Consider the following 23,697-nt stretch of genomic DNA (forward strand, 5'->3'; position numbering starts at 1 on the left):
GTAATTTTTCTTTGCTATATGTGTTTTCTGTTCCTACATGGCTGCTTCCTACTTTATATTTCATACAACATAATTTTTACTCCAGCAATCCTCTGTAACTCATTTCTCTTGAATAAAATATATGATTCAGGGCTGCAGAGATTCTTCCTTCCTTCCTTCCTCCCTCCCTTCCTTCCTTCCTTCCTTCCTTCCTTCCTTCCTTCCTTCCTTCCTTCCTTCCTTCCTTCCTTCCTTCTGTCCTTCCGTCCTTCCATCCTTCCTTCCTGCCTTCCTTCCTTCCTTTCTTCTCTTCCTTCCTTCCTTACTCACTTTTCTTCCTTTCCCTTCCTCCCCGCTTCTCAATTTTTAGCACTTTCTAAACATCATTCAAAGTGTATCCTTGCTGAAATTTCTCCATCTTTGTACAATATTCCCTGAGGCCTAGCACTCGGCTTCCATTATTTATCATCACCCCAGGGTTAATCACCAAAACCATGTTTAATTCACACTGTGATTAATAACCAACTGTACATCCTCATCGACAGAACTCCTGGATGCTCACTACTTAGTGCTGTGACAAAGACAAGAAGTTTCTAAATCAAGATCATGAGGTCTGGTTTTGTGTCAGAAACTAAGCTGTGAGGAATGTACCCTGTGTAAGGATGGGGTTAGAGAATCTATTTAAAAGTATATTTATCACAAGGAGAAGGGTGAGGGGGTGGGGAAGTGAGAGAGACAGAAAGACAGAGACAGAAAGAAAGAGAGATGTTTTAAAGCAAGTAGTACATGTAAATCTGCTGATCTACATTAAACCAAGCTTTGCAATGAATCAAGAGTACAGCACATTTCAGGCTGAGTTTCTTCACAGGTCCACCTGCCAGTAAGGTGGGCTTTTATGTGCTCAGCCTCCCTCTGGCTGTCACTGTCCAACAGCTATATACACAAACAGAATATTCCTTTGCTGTTCTCCCTTTGATGACTAAGTGGCAGATGCTTCCACTAATATTAATAAATGAGAGTACTCTCCCTGGCATTCAAACACCTGCCATCATTACCAGTGCTACCCCACGTCCTCTATTTAACCTCTAACCTGACACATTAATTTTTCGAGCTATATTGATATTGAATATGTAGGTACAGATACCATTTCCCTATTTGGGCCTGCAGGGGATGTGCACAGAATTAATTTATGATTTGATTTAAGAAAGATAGAATATTTACAAAAGCAAGTGGAAATAAAGGTCTCATTTATAATGGAATCATTTCTACAAGGAGATTTCCTGAAATTTCAATAAGTAGCTATATAATTTGATGAATTATATTCCTTTCTCCCGAGTAGTCTTTCCAAAGGCTTTCCCCATTTTTTCTTCATCTAGAGTGCTATGGTCTTCTGTAACAACAATATATTCGGTGTCTCTTCCTGGCTTCATAATTCCTCTTAGTCAGGGACAGTCAGCACTTTTTTAAATCACCTAAAAGTGACCCCATTTTTCATTCTAAAAATGACCTTTAAATTTCCAAGGTTATTTTCTTCTGAGTCAAAAAGGGGAAGAATCTTAATGTGTCCCTATTTTGTCCACACACATTCTATCATGGTGTGAACAAAGTCTGAAATAACTTTCAAGTTTAGTCAATCTCAGAGTGACCAAATCATCATATAATTATTTGGGTTGATTATTAATATATGATCAGTGCCTCCTCTTTATGGTAGTATACGTAGAATGAGAGGTGACTGTTGCAATATATAGAGGTCTGAAATTATAGTTAGGAAGACTTGGATTCATCGACATAATTAAATATCCAATGTGTGACTTGGTCCCAATTTATATCAATAATATAAAGATCTTTTTAAATAATGATTTTAGCATTTAGTATCTCAATTATCATCCATGAATTTGATGAGAACACCAATATGCTTTTATACAACCCATTTATTTAGAATATAAATATATATGTATATACACATATATGTGTGGTGTATGTGTGTGTATATTGTATGTATATATGTGTATAGTATATGTGTATATTTGTGTGTATGTATGTATCACAAAAATTCTTGGAAATGTTTGTTAAAATTTAACAGGAAATCAAGAACTTTATCCTCAAGTGAATCCTCATTAGAACACTGCTTTAGAATCATGGTAAAATTATAGGATTTTTTTCCTAATAAGAACTGGTTAAATAATCAAGTTTGAATCCCTTATCATTCCTTGAATTTCTCTCCATCCTTTGAATGTAAAGGTTCAAACCTGATTTATGGCTTTTACCCTAACCCTAAGTAGGGTGATTGAAAAGATCACTGGTACTCTATTGATTAAATCACAAGTAATTAATAACCTTTTGCTGCTTTGGAATATTAAAAATGAAAACACTTCATAAAAACTATAATTTGCAAACAATAGTGGCTCATATTTTAAGGACACCCTGACACTGACCTGTTTTATGATCTCAATCATCTTCCCTGCATTCCTATAAGCCAATAAATAGCTTGTATTTTATGGCTTTAAAATAATAGGTAAAACTGCCAAGAAATTGTTAATTTTTCAAATAAGTACCATATTTTATAAACTTTCTTAGCTGAAGCCTGACTGCATTCGTGAGTGATGGACAGTAATTAAACTGGATGCCAGACTACCATAAATCAAGCCATCAAACAAAGCTTACCATAATCATCTTGTTGAAATGACCCTATCTTCTCTCCACCCTACCCCCATCAGCTTCTGAATTTTATGTTCAATGCTGATAACAAAATGGTCTTGGGCTGATTAGTCATTTGTGAAGGGTTATTGCCTGGAAAAGGTTCCTAGTGCTTCAAATTTACAGTAAGTTGACTTCAGTGTTCCTTCCAAATGAATCCCAATAAATCTCAGTGAACAGCCTTTTGCCATAGTCTCGGTGCCAGTTCATTGTACCAAAGTGCTTCAAGATATTCCCAAAGTAGCTTTTGTAAGGATTACTAATTGTGGAACTTTTTTGTGACCCAATGGGAAAACATGTTGTTTACTAATTGATAAAATGAAGAAAAAAATACTGGTTCCTTAAAAAACAAAATTAGAAGAATCAGCAATCTTACTTTCAAGTCTCCAACTTAATATGAACTTAATAGTTCATTGATTATATTATTATATTATTGGATATAAAGTCGTATGTGTATGTATGTATATGTATATATAGGCATATATATGTATGTATATATGTGTATACATACATACATATACACATACATCTTTGTGTGTGTGTTTACACAGAGAATAAGAGAAAGAAGAGACCTCAGGTGGTATCAAGTCCAATCTCCTCATTTCACAGATGTAACACAAGAAGTTTAAAGAACACAAGATGTAACAGATGTAACACAAGAAGGTTAAAAGACTTGAACTTATTAATGAATAAATTACTCTGTTATTAAGTGGTTACTATGTGCAAAGAGCTGTGCTTAAGCACTGCGGGTACACATTTTTAAAAAGGAACAGTTTGTTTAAGGCCATCCCTAGGGCAGAATCAGGACTTCCTACAGTTAAATCCAAGGATCTCACTTCTACCTCACCTACAATCTTCATTCTATGAAGATAGCACCAGAAACTGCCATGATAAGTGGAAGCTTTATGGAAGATGTAAATTCTTCTGTGCCTGATTTTTCTTAGTTAAAAATGAGAGAATTGGACTCATTGTAAACTAAGATCCCTTCAAAGTTTCATAGACTAGGATTCAGTCAGTCTATAAAATAACAATTAAGAATTAACTCCTACCCTGCTCCCCCTCAAAAAAATCCAGAGTCAAACCTGAACAGTTATTAGGAGCAGATATATTGTGTACGATCTCATATAAAATGCTAGTTGAGTCTGTTACACCCATGTACTCCCTACAGTTCTTTCAGGCAGTCATTCTTAAATGTAATTTTTGAAAAGAGACATCTTATGTCACTCTTGTAGTACTTATTGGAAGGCACCTCCCTTCTGTGAGCACAGTGGGTCCCTCTATCAGCTGGTGATCAAAAATTCTTTTAGGAGAATGTACATGTAATAAAGTCATAATTCTCCATATTCATTACTTAGAAATCACCAAGAATAGATAAAGAAAAGTCTTTCTCCTCTTTTACCAAACACACACACACACACACACACACACACACAAACTCCTTAGTTCTCCTCTTGCAATTACTTATTTTTCTCCATTAAACCCTTCCCGTGATGTTAACCTTTAACCTAGTTTTGCTTGTATACAAATATCTTCAAGAATAAGGGAACATGGGGAATGCAGGAATACATATACTGATATAACTCAGTTTAAGGTTGCCTCTTGATCCCACCCCACACCTCTAAATAAGCCAGTTCATCAAATTATTCCAAAAATATTAAAAAGAAAATGCAGGTAGAGACAATTAGAGTGAATGATGAATATCCATAAATGTAACTCTGAAATACAAAGGAATTCTACCAGTCACTGTGTGTATATAGCCATGTCAGATATACTCATAATTCATATATTCAAATGTGGTTCTATGTTAAAATATCTAATCCATTTTTAAACTCAGCATAAAAATAGAAGAAGGAAAAGAAGATGATGATGAAACTGGAAAAGTAGGATATATATTTCTGGAAAGGAAGACAAAACATGTATTCTTTTCTTCATTTGCATTCAGCTCTGGTTGATCTTGAGAGGAAAATTGGCCTCCCAGCATTTGTTTGCCCAGTCTACCCCTTTGATAGTCTTCTTCTTCAGCCACCTCTGCCCCGTGAATCCCTCTCTGTTTTCTCTCACAGTGTTCCACATATTACCTTGTTGCTGATTCAAGTGAATGAGATGTGGCATAGACTCTGTCTCTTCAGCTCTGTAAAGACGTGGGCCAGACTACAAGAATGCTTTGGGCGCGTCTCAACTCCTCAATGAATATTAAACACATTTCCTACAGTGTTGAATCAAAAGTGGAGCTACTTAATTATTGTTATTATTGATTTATTAATAGTGAGCTTGATTCATTGAATGATGTTGAATTTGTTTATTCCCTAGAGTGAGAAAGAAAAGAAGGGGGGGAAACAAAACAAAACAACTAGCATTGAGATGAAAAGTTCATTGAAACACAGTTAGCAGAAAATTCAACTTGTTTACATCGAGGATTTTTAAGAATACCATCTAGAAGCATGTAACCTTCCATCTGCTCTGAGAAGTGGGGGAAGGGGAAGGCATTCATCCGAAGAAAGATGAGAATACTTTAGGTCAATATTTCTTAATCTTACAACTATTCTGAAACAAATTGATTTTTCCAAAGAAGCTGCACCAGATCAGATCAGTTGGTATAGCAGTGTAGACAAGTTAAATTCAGTTAAATTTAGCCTTTATTTATGAAGTACTTTGCATGGGAAAAGCACTCCAGTGGCCCAAGATACAGATAGGTGAATTTGAATGGAATATCCCCAAATATTCTATTAAAGAAAAGTCATATCCCTAATGAGGACTTATTCTGATCAACTTCCATAAGATATATCAGCAAAAATTTATATGCTTCAAAAAGGATGTGAGTCATTCATGTAGCAAGAAGTAAGTTGTATGCTCTAAATCCCACTCTCTTTCCATATACCTGTGGATAAGGAAGAGAGAATTATTTCTATTCATTGTTCACTAATAGAGAACTGAGTTAATACCTCTGACTCATAGAAAGCATCATTCTCCTATCCAAAATCATGAAGAGTAGAGAAAGCACCAGCATTAGAATTGATATTGCCAGACCGAGGCACCAGAACAAAGAACTATTATCTTTTAAATCATGTTTCATGGAATATAAAAAAGTTAAGAGAAAGAGAGAGATAGAAACAGAGTTATATATAGCCAGACACACAGAGAGAAACAGAGACAGAGATAGATGCTAAGAGGCAGAGATAGAAACAGAAAGGCAGACACACACACACACACATATGCAAAGAGACAGAGATGGTGCTAGAAACAGAGACAGAAAGACAGAGAAAGAGAGAGATAGAGAGAGACAAACAGAGATAGGCAGAGACAGACAGCTCTTCAGAGATAATAGCACCATGCAGTTACATTAGCATTTGCTATGGAGCCCAAATCTGTATTCACTACTCAGATATGCGACATAATCTCTCTTTGAGTTTGGACAAGTCACTTAACCTCTTGAGTCTTCATTTTCCCTCAGCTGAAAAATGAAGAGGTTAGACTAAATGAGTTCATAGGTTGATCCCATTGCACCTCCACAGCTACGATTAAAATCCTTCTTTTTGGAAGCGAAATATGACAAGAAATGTCCCTAAAATATGACAACAAAACAAAAGTAGGTGTTTTCTTAAGCTATTGCCCAATGACCAAATATTTCAAATATGAATGTCTCCAACTTTTTCTACTCCCAATCATGTTATCTACATTCTGCCTCCTTATAATCTATCCTTTTCCTATGGCCACTTAAAAACTCCCAAGTTCTTCTTTTTTGTCCATGTCAATGTTTTTGCTCCTGTTGTTACTTGTTCTTAGAGTTCTCTCCTTCCTCCTTTATGTGCTTAATTACTGCACCGTGTTATGCTGGAGCCAGCTCTAACTGGCTTTTAAGAACTGATTGTGAAATCTTCAATATGAGCATTTACACCTGAGGAATCAGGAAATGCTACAAATTAGGTTCTGATTTATTATTTTCTTGATTGAGGAGACTTAAGAAAGCACTGAAGAAAATATTAGCAATGCAGATTAAATTTTTTAATATGTTGTCTATACATTTTATCCGAAGAGTTAGTTGTTACATATTTTACAGCAGATCATTGTTCCTACCAATACTTCAAAGCTTAACTCAAATGCAATCTTTTACAGAAGGCCTTCTTCTATTTCTCAGTACAAAGGCCCTTCTCTCCCTTACTTCACTATCACTTTGTTTCATGATGTACTTATATAGGTTTTTTAGATCTTTTTGTCTCTCATTGTGAGTTATAAGTGGTAGTATGAGATAGTGAAAGATAGGTGGCTTGAACTAGTGCCTTGAAAAAGTAGTTTAATAATCCACCTCTAAATATATTTCCTCTATGACCTTGGGTAATTATCCAAGGAACTCCTCAGTGCTCTAGGCAATTTTCTAAGCCTATAAATTGCAGAGAAGTTGTCCCCTGCTATTTGTGGAGGAAATTTCTTCTTACCCTATACCATTCATACGTTCATCCACTAGATACCAACAAAATCACATGCCTGTTCTGTATCCCGCTGTATGTTATAGTTATGTATCTCTTTGCTCCTCTACCTACACCTGTAAGTTTAAGGTTATTTACCCCAGTTACTGAAAGGCTTTATGAATTGAACTCTGACCTTTACTGCCCCTTCTAGTTCTGTCTTTATGATCCTGTGATACTATTCTATGGATATATTTATAGATCATATCAAATTAAGTCCCCCTAGAAATAGAGGGAAGTTTAGCATTTTCAATATAATATAAATAATCTGGAAAGAAGTTGTTCTCACTTTGCACAGGTAATAAAAGATCTTTATGCTGTACTGCACTAACATTTTGCGTATGATCTTGGGTGATTAGATGAAAAAGTAAAGGATGAAAAGTAGAATGGCTAGTTAAAAAATAAAATAATTGTTTCTATAGTATACATAAAATTAAATGGTTAATGTGAATATCCAACATTCATACTAAACAGATTTATTGTCAAAGAAAATGACATCAATTTCCAATAAAGAAATATAAATTTTAATCACAAATTCTAAGAATAACCACTCTTCCTAAGAGTTTATGCTTCTTGTTGTTGCTGTCAATTCATTTCAGTCCAGACTCCATTTGGGTTTTCCTTGGCAAAGGCACTGAAGTCATTTGGCATTTCCTTGTACACCTCAATTTACAGATCAAAGTTACATGACTTGTCCAGGGTCATAGAGTTAGTAAATATCTGAGACCAGATTTGAACTCAGGAAAATGGGTCCTCCTGATTTCAAGCCCAGCACAATATCTGTTGTGCCACTTAGCTTGGCATTATGTTGTTGTTTTTAGATAAATCAAAGAAAAACATGATGCTTAATCTGGAAAACAAAAAGGTTTCCTTTATCTCGCTGCTGAGATTGTTCTCTTTGAGTATTCGAAGGGACACATTTAGAAGATAGATTCAGTTTGTTTTGCTTAGATGCTACAACTTGTAGCAATGAATGATTGGAATTTACGAAAGAAGGAGAAAGAGAGAGAGAGAGAGAGAGAGAGAGAGAACAATCGACAGTGCTGCTAGCAGCTGTTGTGGGGATGAAAGACCAATAACAGTAGCACACTGAAGGGCTGCTAGCACAGGTTGATTTGTTTTTCTAAAGAAAGCAACTTTAAGGGGCTAACAATCTTACTTTAATGAAACACACTTATCATTCACTTACTTCAGTGGGGAAAGCCAGCACCCTGAACTTCAGAGAGAATACAAACAGAAATTACAAGCAGAAATTATATAAGCAGAGCAAATAACGCAAACCAGCAGACAGGCTTCTAGCTGTCTGTCTACCATCTCAATACATAGTTACTAGAGAAGCACCAATATCTATGTTTTTCAAACTCAGGGGCAGGGGGTGCTGTTTCAATGGCTACCCAGAGTCTTGTCACCAACACTTTTTCAATGAGTGTTTCCCTAAAGACAAAATACTAACCTCTCAGTATACATACACTTCTTCAGGGTCAAAGGGTGTCACAACCATGCGACCCAAATCCACGTGAACTTGGCCTTCACTTGACGTAAGCAGGTTGTCAAAGACTCCTGATTCAATCAAAGATTCTTTAGTGCTGAGAAGCACTCCAAAACAAAGACAACAAAAAGTCCATTTTTCTTGCCATTACATTTGAAAAGTAAAACTCATCAAAGATACTTGATTGCCTCAGCATTCCAAAATAGAAAAACAGTAAAAAAATGTCCCATCCTAATTACTGTAACAGAGGTGGGGGCAGGGGACAGAGAGAGAGAGAGATAGAGAAAGAGATAGACAGAGACACAGAGAGAGACAGAGACAGAGAGAGAGAAACAGAGAGAAAGAGAAATGGAGATGGATAGACAGGCACACACACACACATGTGCGCACACACACACACACACACACACACACAGAATTCTGAGCTTGATGTTGGCATTGAAGGATCCTCCTAATGAATAAAGATGTCTCAAAGTAGAAGTAGAATGAGAGGTCTCAGGAACTATTGTGTTCCCTGGAGGGTTACATGTGGAGACTAGTTGACTATTTCTTCACTATATTATAGATACAATTGTTTTTAAGGTATGGATTGGACTAGTCTGGGACTGGGGTCCCTTCAATGTACGACATAGAACAAAACCTTTTTCACTTTGTGAAGATCCTTGCATATGTTTGATTATGAATTTTTGTGGGAGTTTCAACAGCAGAATTCCCTCCACACAGAGATCATTAGTAAGAATGGATTCCTAGTCTCTTCCCAAATCCATAAAGAGAGCTCTGTATGCACTGATAGCCCAAATCATACTTGAGAATGTCAATCCTATCTAGCAAGTTGAGATGTGGATATTTTGAACCGAATCAGTGTCAGTTATGGTTGATCAAGTCAAGTGTTTCTGAGAAAGCCAGAGTCCACCAGCCCATCATCTGCACATGAGTTATTCTTCATATGAAAATCACAGGATGGTTTGCAAGTTTTCTTGATTATACATTGACCTTTATCCCACAGGTTATTTTCCAGATGCACCAATCTCAATCAGTTGAGAAGTTCAAGAGGTCTCATAAAAAGCTAACCAGGAAGCCAATCAGAGACCCAGATGCTACTTCTGCAAGTACACTGAAGCGATTTCCATCTGGGGCTCTGTGTGTGCCAAATTTTCCTCATAAGTGGTCACAGCAGTTAGGTTCTTTGCTCCAGATGAGAGAGAAAGGCACCAAAGGGAACCATTCTCCACCCTGCAATCAACAGGGAAATGCTGCGCCAAGTGAAATTGTAATTATATCTCCGGCAATGTGTTAATGAGCTTGGAAAATGCTTCGTTGAATAAGAGAAAAGTATCTGGATTAGGCCAAAACAAGTATCCATATACACAAATGAAATAAGTTTAAGATGGCAATATATATGACCAGCCAGGCAATGACTAAGTACATACATGTGTTGGGGCTGGGCTTAAGGAGGATAATGTTGGAAGGAATAGAAACAAATCTAGATTCATAGTTTATGATTATTTTATAACAGCTATCCTCAGAAAGCTAGGTTATTAAGGCTCTCACTCTGGAAATAGAAGTGGTTGTTTAAAAAACAAAACAACACACACAAACATACAAAACAAAGCATTAACTTGTTATTAGGAATCAAATGCCTGATAGCACTGAAGTAAAATAAAGCATGCTTGAATGATGTAATCAGGTAAAAGGTTAAGGGAATCAGCATAGATTTAGAACTGGAAGTTATGTTAACTTTCTTCTAGTCCCACCCCTCTCATTGTTGAGAGGAAGAAATTGAGGCAAAGTGAGATTAAGTGATTTATACAGGATAATGGATTTTTGAGATGGCAAGGCCTGAGTGGTTTTCTAGTGTAATGCCTTCCTTTTGAAAGATGAGGAAATTAAAGTCTAGAGCTATAAGGGAGAGCAGGGGCAGGGTGGGGGTTGGGGAGCAAAACAAAAACAAATAAAAAAAAACTTGTCTAAAGACACATATTTGATAAAGGTGATATATGTCCACAATTTTGTCTCAAAGGTTATATGCCATATTTGAGAAGAAATAGTATTCTTCATAATGAAGACCAAAAATTATAATTCATTATTTTACTTAATTTTATTGATGATTTTGTTAAAAACTTTATTCTCATCATGAATATTTCTCAACTGAGCCATTTTTGTTGCTCTAAGTATTAGTTTCTTTTTAATATGGTCACTGAGAGTTTGCATTGTTTCTTTTCAGAAATGTTTGCTCATATCTTTGATCATTAATCTCTTGAGAAATATTCTCTTAGTCTTAAATATTTATGGCAATTCCATGTACAACTTGTATATTGGAGTGTTGTATCATCTTTATCATATTAATCCCTTCTTCATCAACTTGCCTTTGCCATGGGACATCTAAAGCACTGTTTATATCAATCAGTTATTCAGTCAAGAAACATTTATTAAGCAGCTTCTGTTTGTGAGACACTCTGACAGGCACTAGGGAATGCAAAGGCAAAGAACGAAATAACCCTTTTCTCTAAATGAGTTTATAGTCTAAGCCTAAATATTATTATTACACAGATTCAGTTTAAATGTTGCTAGCTATTCTCCATGATTTAAAACATTCTCTAGCTAAGAAGATTCGAGGAAAGAGTTTGTGTGTGCCATAATTTATATGGTGCTTTACAACTTGCAAAATACTCTATGCATATTTCTCTCATTTTATCCTTTCAACAAATCTAAGAAGAAAATACCGTCATTATCCCTGTTTTACAGATAAGGAAAGTGAGGAAGGTAGAGTCAAGGGTAGATATTTAGTAAGTGTTTGAGGCCAGATTTTATCTCAGGTTTTCCTAATTACAGATTATTTGCTCAATCCATTCTGTTACCTAGCTACCTTTCAAAATAAGAAGTAAAGTTCTTAAATTCCTATGTAGATTCTCTGGTTCTCTCAAGAGATATGTTATCAGAACATGAGTTCTAGCAGGTAATACCAAGATACAATAGCTTTGCCCGCATGATTAATTTGGGGGGGGGTGGGTCATGATTGCAGGATGAGGAACAGTTTAGCTAAATTTAGGAACACTCTTTTTTACTAGGTTGGCAACAGAGCAGCAAAGATTTTGGCCATGAAAATTCTGGGAAACTACTCTGTCAAGCATAGAAAGAATATTATATATCTTAAACAAAAGTTTACCCATGCGGATGAAATCATGGACTCTGAGAGTATTAGTGGGTTAATCCTTCCCCCTTCTACCCTGACCAGTAGAACATCCAGTCTAACAGAATGCAAACTAGTTGGCAGCATAATTTTTTTTATGCCATAACTTTAACCTTGTATCCTCAGTAGTAGCACAGTGTCTTATGCATAATAGACATTTAATAAATGCGTATTGATTTATTCAATGAACTGACCATGTGATTAAATAGATAGCCAAAGGCTTCATATATGTAGCCTAAAAGTAAATTGATTATTTTTTTCATGATTTACTTTGACTGACAATACATTAAAGCAATTGGTCAAGTTTAATCCCTTTCTTGTATTTTGTCTTATGCCATATCATTTAAAAGTTGTTCATTATTTTCCCCTCCAGGTTCCACATTCAGGCAAAGTGACAGTTAAATGAGTTATACAAGATCATAGATTTAGAGATGAGAGGGAACTGAGTCATTTCCTAGCCTAACACCATCATTTCACAAATGAGTAAATTCAAGCTTAGAGATGTGGGAGGGGCGGAATTGCCTAAAGTCACAAAGTTTTTATAGGTGATTCCTGTCAGGTCTGAGATATAAGGTTCCAGTATTAGGAAAAAAAAAAAAAGTCTTCTACACTCCATAAATATCAAAACCTATAGTACAATATAATTATTCTATTTTGTGATCATATTTATTAGTTGGTGCCATATGCAACATCTGGCAGTTATATAACTATTATTCCTATAAAATCCATCAACAAAAAATGGAGTATATAACATGGTTTAGAAAAATAAAATGCATTTTAAAGGACAATAAAATGAAACAGGTGATAAAAGACTAGTCAAATCTGTTTTCTCATTTTTTTCTTTTTTCTTTTTCTTTTTAATTTATGGCACAAAAAGTATCTCAAGAACATAACACAATAAAAAGATGATTGCATATGAAATGGTAAATCTACTATGTACAACTTGCTATCTCTTTCAAATATACAACAAAATTATCAGATAAATTTCTCTAATTGTGTGTGTGTGTATATGTGTGTTTAAAATTGTTCTGTACTTACTTCTATTTATCATTTCCTTCTCTGGATACAGACAACATCTTTCCTCATATGTCTTTAATTTATTCACTCAAAGTCATACTTAAAACAATACTGTTATCACTATATACAATATTCTCTTGGTTCTGCTCATTTCTCTCTTTATTATTTCCATGCAAGTCTTTCCATGTTTGTTTGTTTTTTTCTAAAAATCATTGAGCTCATCATTTCTTACAGCATGGAAATATTCCATAGCAGTCATACACCACAACTAGTTCAGTCATTCCCTAATTGATGAGTATTTCTGCAATTTCCAATTCTTTGCTATCACAAAGAGAGTTGCTATAAACATTTTAGAACATGAAGATTCTTTTCTTTTTTTCCTAATTATCTATAGAAAAAGACACATAGTAGTATTGTTTGGTCAAAGGATATAAGTATGAACTCTTTGGGCATAATTTCATATTGCTCTCTGAAATGGTTTGATCAGTTCATATTTCCACCAATGATGGATTAATTCCCCAATTATTCCACATCCCTTCCGACATTTATGAATTGCTCCTTCTATTATTTTAGCCAATCTGGTAGATGTATAATGATATCTCAAGGTTGTTTTAATTGGTATTCCTCTAGTTAATAATGATTTAGAGCAATTCTTTCATATGGCTATAAATAGTTTTGATTTCTTCAGAAAATTGCCTGTTCATATTCTTTGACCATTTATCAATTGGGGAATGATTTATCTGATTAACTATCTATAATTTTAAAACTAGTTTTCTTCTTTCCTTCTGATTTTGGTTACATTTGTTTCATTTATACAAACCTTTTTTTTTTAATTTAATGTAATCAAAATGATCCATTTTATACCTAACTTTTCTATCTCCTGTTTATTCATAAATTGTGTACCTATCAATAAATCTGATAAGTAATATGTTTCATGTTCTTCCAATTTTCTTGTAAAATCAGTCTTTATATATAGAACATGTATCCATTTTTACCTTATCTTAGTAAATGGTATAAGGTATTGGTCTATGCCCAGTTTCTGCCATATTGCTTTCCAGTTTTCCCAACACTTTTTGAACCAAATAATTCCTATCCCAAAATCTTAAGTCTTTACTTTTTCATTTGATGAGTAAATTTTATCAGAAGGTCATAGTAAAAGAGTTGATTATCATTATTTTTTGGTCATAAGTCATTCCAGACATATGAGTTTAAAAGAAATGCTAAAGGTGTCAGTGGTCCATTGAACCCGATTAACTTCACTTTAAAAAGAAGTCCACTGATTCCAGCAATATATCCCAAAGAGGAAAATGTATAGATTTAAAAATAATAATGTTTATTTGTGGAAAGACAATACAAACAGAAGACAGGAACTAGTCATCCCATGCCTTCTTGGTATTTTCTATGTTAGTACATTAGTTAATATATTTGTGACTATTGATACTAACATGTGGAAGTGTGATAATACGAAGTCAAGCACTTTAGTTGGAGCTAGTACAACCTTGAATCAAGTTCTGTCTTTGAAACTATACAACCATGGGCAAGTGACAGGCTCTCTGAGGTTCAATAAACTCTTTACAAGTGTCCAATATAGACAAGTTAAGCTGCTGTACAGAGGGAGACTGCCTAATGGAAAAATAACAGGTCCCTGTCATATTAAGGTGATATTAAATATATTTGAGAAATATTTATCTAGGGATGACAATTTAACTTGTGTGATCTCTTTTACTTGATCTCAATATTATTATGTTTATTTGAAATATTTTTCAGACAGCTTCAATTTTAAATGGTCCTACCCAACAAATCAATGCTATATTCCACTGACATAGTCTCTCCATCCCATTTTTGCAATGAAGAGAAATAAAACCTATTTTCTTGCCTCTTTTACAGGGGCAAGTTTGTCTTGCCCTTACTATCAAATGTGTAGTGTGATTAAAAAGCATCACATAAATGATCTTTGCTATCATCTGTAAAGAAAGCTCCAGAAGTGTAAAATTCTTCCTCTATACAATATAACTCTTAACTATATATCTCCTTTCTTTATAGAGCATAGTATCATAGGTAACTGTTATTGACACATAGAGATTTCATGAATTTTCCAGGGTCGCATGGCTTGTATCAGAAGGAGGATTTTTACTGAGTTATTCTTCACTCTATACATTGGTTTGTATTCATAACACTACTTATAATAGAAAGCAATTATCATTTAACAAATGACAAATTCATACCATGAGTAGGTTGTGATTTGCACTGATGGAGGGAATATCTAAAACATTCCAATTTAATTTAACAAAATATTATGAAATGTCCATGCTGTGCTGCAGATATAAAGACAATAATACTATCTTTGTAATTTATACATCTTACTGAAATAGAAGTAACAGAGATCCATAGAAATACTTTAGAATAAGTTTATATTAAGAAATCTAATCAGCACCCAACTAGAAGGAAATGTTAGGACAATTTTTTTGTTTCTACATGATTCTAAAATCTTTAGTAATTTCAGGCTATTGCCCATGCATACACAGAAATCAGTCTCAGAAATTGTGTTTGCATAATTCCAAACATCTGGATTGACTGAATGTTTATCTGAAGTGATAAGACATATCATGCTTATTCAGGCTTAAGTTACATCACACAGATATCCAGTCCCATGTGCATATAGAAGATATTTATCTGCTGTATATCCAGCAGAAATGTTGGTGAAAATATGTTTATTTGGTTCATAAACCACCAGTTCATAGTTTTAAAGTTAGAACAACATTAAAAGCCAAGCTTTCCAATCCCTTCATTCTAAAGACAGTAGTAAGAGGCAGAAACAACAGTTAAAATGAATTCAAACGTTGGGACAATTCAGTTTTTAGATGTAATAGTCTTTTCACTTTATTAATTGTATATATTTTTGCTATGTAGATACATTTCCATGCCTCTAAAGACCTTTTGGGTGTTTCAGTAAGGGCCTCCCTTTGATCCTAGCTCCATCTGGGTAATCCTGTACCTTTCCAGTTATCTATGTGAGGTCTGCATGTACGTAATCATGTTAAGTCTAAAAGTGCTTTCCATTTTGATCAGAGTTTATAGGTTAAGAAGGACTTTTATTTTTTTATTTCATTTGTTTTTAGTTTTCAACATTCACTTCCATAAGCTTTTAAGTTTTAAATTTTCTCCCCCTCCCTCCTCTTTCCCTCCCCAAGATCACATGCAATCTGACATAGGCTCTACATATGCATTCATATTAAGCATACTTTCACATTAGTCATGTTGTACTGAAGAATTAGGACCAATGGGAGGAACCATGAGAAAGAAGAAACAAAACAACAAAAAAGAGAGATCTACATTCAGATTCCATAGTTCTTTTTCAGGATGTGGATAGCATTTTTCATCATGAGTCTTTTGGAATTGTCTTCGATCCTTGCATTGCTGAGAAAAACCAAGTCTATGAAAGTTAGTCATTGCACAATTGGCTGTTACTGTGAACAACGTTCTTCTAGTTCTGCTCACTTCACTCAGCATCAGTTCATACAAGTCTCTCCAGGTTTTTCTGAAGTCTGCCTGTTCTTCATTTCTCATGAACAATAATATTCCATTGCATTCATATAACACAACTTGTTCAGCCACTTCCCAATTGATGGGCATCCCCTCAATTTCCAATTCTTGGCCACCAAAAAAGTGCTGCTATATTTTTTTATGTGAGGGTACTTTCCCCTTTATATCTCTTTGGGATAAAGACCTTGTAGTGGTATTGCTAGATCAAAGAGTATGCATAGTTTTAGAGCCCTTTGGGCATAGTTTCAAATTGTTCTCCAGAATGGTAGGATCAGTTCACAACTCTACCAATAATGGATTAGTGAAGAAGGACTTTTATACAAACTATTTCACATTCTGTTATCAATTCTTTGAGGGCAGCAAATGCATATATATACATATACATACATATATACATATATATATATATGTATGTATATATATATATGTGTATATGTATATATATATATATATATATATATATACACACACACACATATATACACATATATTTTTTTTCTTTTACAGTTCATTTAGAGGTCTGGTCACAGAGTACCATCATCTGATTTTATAAATAATGGATGAATAGAGGGGTTCAGTGATGTTACCTTTCCACACTAAAAATCTCTTGCTTCTTAATCTGTATTTCTCTTCTTCCCTCTTTCATCTTAGAAAGAAATTTAGCCTCCTAGCTTTGAGATTACAATACTATCCCTAAAGGCAGATTCTCTTCTTTTTAATATTTTTTAAGGTTCTCACTAAAAGAAATAATAGACTACAGATGTATGGTAATGGAATATGCTCTTATTCTTCTCTCTAAATGTCACAGTCAACTGCTGTTACTTTTCTTACTCTTTTCCTCTCCCCATCTCCCTTTTTTTACTCAAAGAGAGTTTGAGAGGGTTTAGTTCTCTGCCTCTGAGAAGAGTTTAAATGAATGATCTGGGAGTAAAGTGAGAAGCAAAGATGTTCTGGGGGTGAATTACCACCACGCAAATCAATCAGAAGACATTGAGGTTTACAAGTTTGTGATTTACAAAGTTCTTTCCTGGATAAAAACTAAATCTTAGAGGTAAGTAGGACAAGTGAGGTAAATCTCCCGCCCCCCTCCACCTTTGTTTTATTCAGGTGATGATGTTAAGGATTAATGCAAGTGTGTGAATTAATGTAAAACTAAACAACTTGCAAAAGGAAAACAATGTACACAGTGACTGCAAAAGTAGAAATGGAAAGAAGCTGGAAAGCAGGGACTTGCTTAAACTCTCCACCAGGTCCCTCCAAATATATATAAAAATGTTTCTGAACAAATTCTAGAGCTGCAGAACCCAGGAAACAACAGAGAGAAGCAGAGCTCCAGCCCAGGACAGCCTGGATGGTTGCTGGGAAGGGTCTATTGCATGGAGCTGGGAGCAGAGCAGAGCACAGCCCAGTGGGGGCCTCATCAGGACCAACCAGACTGGGAACCAGGCAGAACAAGAGGTAGGACCCTGAATCATGGAGCTGTGGCACTTACAAGACTTCTCAACCTACAAATGTCTAGGACAACATAGGAGGTTACTAGGAAAAACTTCTGGGACAGAGTGAAAGGAGTTCACAGTTGGCCACTGCCATGGGGACAGTGGAGGTGGTGCAGCTCTGAGGCTGCTTCCAGAGCTACAGCTGCAGTTGCTTCTGGCCTCAGGCCCACCTGGTCAGAAGAATTAAGTGGTGAGTGAAAAGGCTGCTTTTCCCTGCCTGAATCTGGGCCACAATCCTGGTTGGCGGTTCTTGGGGGAGAAGGAGCACTGGTGTGGCAGAGCTTGCTGTGTATAAGTAGCTCTGAAAAAGCAGTACAGCCCCTAAAGCTTGGGACAAAGTACTCTCTACAAGCAGTCACACCCCGACAAAAGGCTCAAGGGTCCAGTAGTTGGCTGGGAACATGAACAGGAGGCGAAAACAGACTCAGATTCAGACTCAGACTTTAGAATCTTTTTTCGGTGACAAAGAAGACCAAAACATACAGCCAGAAGAATTCAACGAAGTCAAAGGGCCTACATCAAAAGCCTCCAAGAAAGACACGAACTGGTCTCAGGCCATCAAAGAGCTCAAAAAGGATTTGGAAAAGCAAATAAGAGAAGTAGAGGAAAAATTGGGAAGAGAAATGAGAGTGATGTGAGAAAACCATGAAAAACAAGTCAATGACTTGCTTAAGGAGACCCAAAAAAAAACACTGAAGAAAATAACACCTTAAAAAATAGACTAACTTGGGGGCAGTTAGGTCGTGCAGTGAGTAGAGCACTGGCCCTGGAGTTAGGAGGACCTGAGTTCAAATCCGGCCTCAGACACTTGACATATGTATTAGCTGTGTGACCTTGGGCAAATCACTTAATCCCAATTGCCCTACAAAAAAGCAAAAAAAAAAAAATAGACTAACTAAAATGGCAAAAGAGCTCCAAAAAGCCAATGAGAAGAATGCTTTGAAAGGAAGAATTAGCCAAATGGAAAAGGAGGTCCACAAGACCACTGAAGAAATTACTACCTTAAAAATTAGATTGGAGCATGTGGAAGCTGGTGACTATGAGAAATCAAGATATTATAAAACAGAACCAAAGGAATGAAAAAATGGAAGGCAATGTGAAATATCTCATTGGAAAAACCACTGACCTGGAAAATAGATCCAGGAGAGGTAAAACAAAAATTATTTCACTACCTGAAAACCATGATCTAAAAAAGAGCTCAGATATCATCTTTCAAGAAATTATCGAGGAAAAATGCCCTGATATTATAGAGCCAGAGGGTAAAATAGAAATTGAAAGAATCTACCTATCGCCTCCTCAAAAAGATCCCCAAAAGAAAACTCCTAGGAATATTTTCGCTAAATTCCAGAGCTCCCAGATCAAGGAGAAAATACTGCAAGAGCCAGAAAGAAACAATTTGAGTATCGTGGAAGCACAATCAGGATAATACAAGATCTAGCAACTTCTACATTAGGGGATCGAAGGGCTTGGAATATGATATTCTGGAGGTCAACGGAGTTAGGATTAAAACCAAGAATCACCTACCCAGTAAAACTGAGGATAATGCTCCAAGGCAAAACACGGATTTTCAATAAAATAATGGACTTTCAAGCTTTTTCAGTGAGAAGAACAAAGCTGAATAGAAAATTTGACTTTCAAACACAAGAATCAAGAGAAACATGAAAAGGTAAACAAGAAAGAGAAATCATAAGCGACTTACTAAAGTTGAATTGTTTTGTTTACATTCCTACATGGAAAGATGATGTGTGTAATTCACAAGACCTTTCTCAGTATTAGGGTAGCTGAAGGGAATATATTTACATACACACACACACATATACACACACACACACACACACATATATACACATATACATACACACACACACACACACACACACACACACACACACACACACATATATATATATATATGTATAGAGAGAGAGAGAGAGAGAGAGAGAGAGGGCACAGGGTGAGTTGAATATGAAGGGATGATATCTGAAAAAATAAAAATCAAAGTAAAGGATGAGAGAGGAATATATTGAGACAGAGAGAAAGGGAGAGATAGAATGGGGTAAATTATTTCACATAAAAGTGGAAAGAAAAAGCAGTTCGTTGGAAGGGAAGAGGGGGCAGGTGAGGGGGAATGAGTGAATCTTGCTTTCATCAGATTTGGCTTGAGAAGGGAATAACATACACGCTCAATTTGGTACCTTACCCCACAGGAAAGAAGGAGGAAGGAGATAAAAAAGGGGAGATGATAGAAGGGGGGACAAATGGGGGAGGAGGTAATCAAAAACAAACATTTTTGAAAAGGGACAGGGTCAATGGAGAAAATTGAATAAAGAGGGATAGGATGTGGGGGGGGAATATAGTTAGTCTTTCCCCCATGACTATTTATGGGAAGTGTTTTGTATAATAATACATGTGTGGCCTATGTTGAATTGCTTGCCTTCTTAGGGAGAGTGTGTGGGGAGGGAAGAGTGGAGAGAATTTGGAACTCATTAAAACCAGATGCTCAAAAAAAGTTGTTTTTACATGCAACTGGGGAATAAGATATACAGGCAATGGGGTATAGAAATCTGTCTTGCCCTAGAAGAAAGTAAGGGAAAAGGGGATGGGGGGAGTGGGGTGACAGAAGGGAGGGTTGACTGGGGAACCAGGTAATTGGGATATATGCCATCTTGGAGTCGGGGGGAGGGTAGAAGTGGGGAGAAAATTTGTAACTCGAAATCTTCTGCAAGTTAATGCTGAAAACTAAAAATATTAAATAAATAATATAATAAAAAGAAAAGTAGAGATTAAAAGAATGATTTAAAATGTTAAAATTGTGCAATTTTCCTTTTTATGCATATCACTAACACGTAATACAGTGCTTAGCATGCAATAAGCTCTCAAAAATACTTACTAATGATAATTTTCTGACCTGGACCTTACTCAATCCAGTGCCTTGGTAGGTGCAGTTCAATATTGGAAGCAAATCTAACATTAATAGGTCACTCAACAGTTTACCCATACCAGCAGAAACAGATCCACAAAGAGTAGGTATTGAAGACACTTCAAATTGGTTCATCTGTACAAAACTCCCTTGCCTCAATTGCAAGTCATTTTCCATGAGCCACATATTAGAGAAAACACTGAGAAGGATGTCAACTACCTGTCTAAAATTCCATTAGTCAAAACCAATAAATCTCCAAGATGGTTTCAATATCTTCTAAGGAAAAAAATGCTAGCCTAATTTTCAGGGGAGCAAGAGTTAGAACATTACTCCTACTATATTAATGATGAGGATGAGGATGACAACAAAGACAGTGATGCCATCAATTTTGTTTTTTTTTTTTCAGGTGTTCAACTTTTCCCTGCCAATTTATTAATTTATTTGTTTTCTGTTTTCAACATTCACTTCCTTAAGTTTTAGATTTTCTCCCCCTCCCTTCCCAAGACAGCATGCAATCTGATATGATCTGTACACATACGTTCCTATTAAACACATTTTCACATTAGTCATGTTACATAGAAGAATTATAAGGAATGGGAGAAACCATGAGAAAGAAAACAAAACAAAACAAGAGAGAAAATGGTCTACTTCATTCTGTGTTCTGGATGTGGATGTCATTTTCCATCATGAGTCCTTTGGAAATGTTTTAGGACCTTGCATTGCTGAGGAGGGCTAAGTCTATCAAAATAAGTCCTCACACGGTGTGGCTGTTACTCTGTATAGTGTTCTCCTGGTTCTGCTCACTTCACTCAGTATCAGTTCGCATAAGTCTTTCCAGGTTTTTCTGAAGTCCACCTGTTCATCATTTCTTATAGCACAGTAGGATTCCGTAACATTCATATACCACAACTTGTCCAGCTATTCCCCAATTGATGGGCATCCCCTCGATTTCCAGTTCTTGACCACCACAAAAAGTGCTGCCATAAATATTTTTGTACATGTGGGTACTTTTCCCATTTTATCATGTTGAGATAAAGACCTTGTAGTGGTATTGCTAGACCAAAGAGCTTGTACATTTTTATTGCCTTTTGGGCATAGTTCCAAATTGCTCTCCAGAATGGCTGGATCAGCTCACAGCACCACCAACAATGAATTACTGTTCCAACTTTCCCACATCTTCTTCATTTATAATTTTCCTATTTTGTTATGTTAGCCAATCTTATAGGTGTGATGTGGTATCTCAGAGATGTTTTGATTTGCATCTCTCTAATCAATATTGATTTAGAGCATTTTTTCATACGACTATAGATAGCTTTGATTTCTTCCTCTGAAAACTGCCTGTTCATGTCCTTTGACCATTTGTCAATTGGAGAATGACTTGAATTCTTGTAAATTTCACTCAGTTCTCTGTGCATTTTAGAAATGAGGCCTTTATCAGAGACACCAGTTGTAAAAATTCTTTCCCAGCTTTCTCCGCCCCTCCCAATCTTGGTTGCATTGGCTTTGTTTGAGCAAAAACTTTTCAATTTAATGTAATCAAAATTATCCATTTTGCATTTCACAATGTTCTCTGTCTCTTATTTGGCTATAAATTCTTCCATTTTCCATAAATCTGACAGATAAACTACTCCTTTCTCGCCCTATTAGTTTATAGTATCAACCTTTATGCCTAGATCATTTACTCATTTAGACTTTATTCTAGTATAATGTGTCAGATGTTGGTCTATGCCCAGTTTCTGCCATGCTGTTTTCCAGCTTTCCCAGCAGTTTTTATCAAACAATGAGTTTATCAAACAGTTTGGGTTTGTCAAATATTACATTTCTATAATTATTGACTATTGTGTCTTGTGTACCTAAACTATTCCATTGGTCGATCTACTCCTCTGGCTAAGGCCAGTGCCAAGTGCTTTTGATGATTGCTGCTTTAAAATACAATTTAAGATCTTGGATGGCCAGGCACCTTCTATAGCATTTATTTTCATTAATCCCTTTGATATTCTGAATCTTTTGTTCTTCCAGATGAATTTTGATATTATTTTTTCTAGCTCTATCAATTTTTTGGTAGTTTGATTACTATGACACTGAATAAGTAAATTAATTTAGGTAGAATTATTCTTTTTATTGTATTTGCTCAGCCTACCCTTGAGCAAGAGATGTTTTTCCAGTTATTTAAATCTGATTTTGTTTGTGTGAATAGTATTTTGTAATTGTGTTCATATAGTCCCTGGGTTTGTTTGTGCAGGTAGACCCCCAAATATTTAATAATGTCTACAGTAACTTTAAATGGAATTTCTCTCTGTATCTATTGCTGTTGGATTTTGTTATTAATATATAGAAATGCAGATGATTTTTGTGGGTCATCAATTTTGTTTTAAAGAAAAGACCAATGAGTGGGCTAGGGTCATTATGTATGGAAATTAAACAAAAGGCACCCAACAACAAATTTTAAGCAAAGGAAATACAAGTGATTTGTTTATAAATCACACAACTAGCAGATGACACAGAAAATAGTCAAATCCAAGTAGGCTTTCTCATATTTTGATGACTTTACCACCACAGCCATTTGGTTAACATAAGATATGTTCATTTCTTTGTTGGTTTTTCCCTTAGATCCTTGACTTATAATGCTGATTGAAAAAGGAACACTAGAACAGAGGACTTACCATGACCACCTTTAACTTTTATGATTGTGCTACTCTGAAAGTCTGTAAAAGAATCATGTAATGATAGACATAGAGTGTGTGTATATGTGTGCGTGGGGGGCGGGGAGGTCCTTAGAAGCAATGGAGTACCATGCCCTCATTTAACAGATTAGGAAACTGAGATCCAGAATAATGAAATGTAATAAACAAGTATTTATTAAATGTCTTCACCATGCCTGGCATTCTTCTAAGTCATGGGGA

This window comes from Trichosurus vulpecula, chromosome 6 (genome assembly GCF_011100635.1).
Source record: "Trichosurus vulpecula isolate mTriVul1 chromosome 6, mTriVul1.pri, whole genome shotgun sequence".
In the NCBI taxonomy this organism is placed as follows: Eukaryota; Metazoa; Chordata; class Mammalia; order Diprotodontia; family Phalangeridae; genus Trichosurus; species Trichosurus vulpecula.